We start from the raw sequence: 2,564 nt of genomic DNA, 5'->3' as shown, positions 1-2,564 counted from the left end.
CCTCCCCTGCACCATGACACTCTGTGCTGCCCAATAATGCGTAATCCCCTCCCCTGCACCATGACACTCTGTGCTGCCCAATAATGCGTAATCCCCTCCCCTGCACCATGACACTCTGTGCTGCCCAATAATGCGTAATCCCCTCCCCTACACCATGACACTCTGTGCTGCCCAATAATGCGTAACCCCCTCCCCTGCACCATGACACTCTGTGCTGCCCAATAATGCGTAATCCCCTCCCCTGCACCATGACACTCTGTGCTGCCCAATAATGCGTAATCCCCTCCCCTGCACCATGACACTCTGTGCTGCCCAATAATGCGTAATCCCCTCCCCTGCACCATGACACTCTGTGCTGCCCAATAATGCGTAATCCCCTCCCCTACACCATGACACTCTGTGCTGCCCAATAATGCATGACGCCCTCCCCTGCACCATGACACTCTGTGCTGCCCAACAATGCGTAACCCCCTCCCCTGCACCATGACACTCTGTGCTGCCCAATAATGTGTAACCGCCTCCCCTGCACCATGACACTCTGTGCTGCCCAATAATGCGTAATCCCCTCCCCTGCACCCTGACACTCTGTGCTGCCCAATAATAATTGTTTGAGGGGGAGGTGCAAGTAGCTGGTATTGCCTAGGGTGCAAAATAGTCTAGCACCAGCCCTGAAAACACTTGAGCAATTAAACAGAATTACAAATCATTATAAAGGTATCAAAATTGTATGTGTATTTTGTTAAGGTATTTAGTTGTTCACAGGGAGTTCGAGTTTAACTTTTCTTGTTCCAAAGCAGGAAAATGTTTAGATTAGAAGATCAATTAAATTCGTGAAGATTTTGATTATTACACAGTGTGAAGAGACACCAGTAATGTATGGACTAAAGTAACAGTGAGCAAAAAATCAGGACTCCTAATAATTGTAACTTGTGTCTCATTACTTTTGTTTCATTGTAGTACTAGAAACTAAGTAGAAAGTGTATACTGGTTGAAGTGCATTAGTGTAAATTATTATTTTTTAAACTGGGGTTACGTAGCTGACAGGTATTCTCACACACATCAACAACTTGTTAGTAGGTTCCTTACAAGACCAATCATTTTTGTGCATATAAAAAAAATATGAACAATCACTGTTTTATTTCTGGCAATAGCAAAATCATTACCATTAAGCGTGTAGATAAAGTTTTGATTGCAGTAATGTTTCTACCAATTATTATTATATCACAATGGTGGTTAGATTACCGCTCTATTTTTACATGACAGCAAATGAAATAGTAGTAAATGCGTTGCTGTTTGTTGCAAAAAAAAACTCCTCACAATCAAAATGGCATTAATTAGAAGTAAACAGTTTATTTTCTACTCAATCCCACTATCCTTTAGCTGTTGAGAGAAAGCACAAGGACTTGCAAATAATTTATTTTTAATTGCAAGACTAACACAAAAATAAAATTCTAGATTTAGAAATCTGTAATTGCAAACATTGTAATTGTAACATTTGATGATTTGATTGCCATTCATGATGGGAAATATCTTGTACCTAACCTAGAAGACGTGTACAATTTGCTGACAAAATGACTAGAACCTTCCAAGGCGAGTCCCGCTCTACCAACTGGATACATGAGATCATTACCATTGGTTCCATTAAGCAACATTTAGTCACTGCTAAGAGTCTTCATCCTAGCATACGCATTTCAAGGGTGATTGCTCTTCCTCAAAGCTGTCATAAGTATATATTTAAGTTAATAGGGCTATATAGATTTGGAATTTCAATCTATATCAGAAAGCTTTTTTGCAGCACAAATTAAATATTACTAACATATTTATAATTTACATCCAACAAATAAATGCATATGCTATAAGGGACTATCATGGTATCAGTGTCAGATATTTATTTTTTAAAATCATATTTTATTAAAGGCCAATCCCAGGCACAGTAAACTTTTCAAGGTTAAAAGCAGGTTAAAACAACCCCTTATCATGCAGGCTTTCTTCTACATTAAGTTAAACTGCTTGTTCACATGCTGGGATTAGTACAGCTCCCACTGTACTTCTAGGCTGCTAGGATGTAAGCGCTGTATAATGTGGCAGAGAGAGGGAGCCAGGGGCTTCGTTTAGCAGGGGTCGTGACGGCGCCCCCCCCTCAGTCCTGCGCCCGGGGCAAGTGCCCCCCTGGTTGTTACGCCACTGCTGTAGGTTCCATAGACCCCAGCGGTCTATGGACCCCAGCAGCGGTCATGTCCACCTCCTTATACTTCCGGCTTTTCACAAAACAGCCCTTGGGTCTGTAGCTCTTACATCCAAGCATTCCTAAAGTACAGCAGGAGAGATAGCAAGATAGTTAGCATTCTATTACAGTACCCTTTAGTGCTAAACTGCTAAAATTGTCCTTGGTTCATCAAGCCCTGATCATTACATACCTAAAGCGTATTAAAAACTACAAATATAAATGTTGGCCCAGTTGTGATTTTATATATGCTGTGTGTGTGTGTGTATGTATGTATGTATGTATGTATGTATGTATGTATGTATGTATGTGTGTGTGTGTGTGTGTGTGTGTATATGTA

Source organism: Nanorana parkeri, unplaced genomic scaffold (genome assembly GCF_000935625.1).
Source record: "Nanorana parkeri isolate BGI_ZX_2015 unplaced genomic scaffold, ASM93562v1 scaffold999, whole genome shotgun sequence".
NCBI lineage: Eukaryota > Metazoa > Chordata > Amphibia > Anura > Dicroglossidae > Nanorana > Nanorana parkeri.
Note: the sequence above shows the minus strand (reverse complement) of the source record.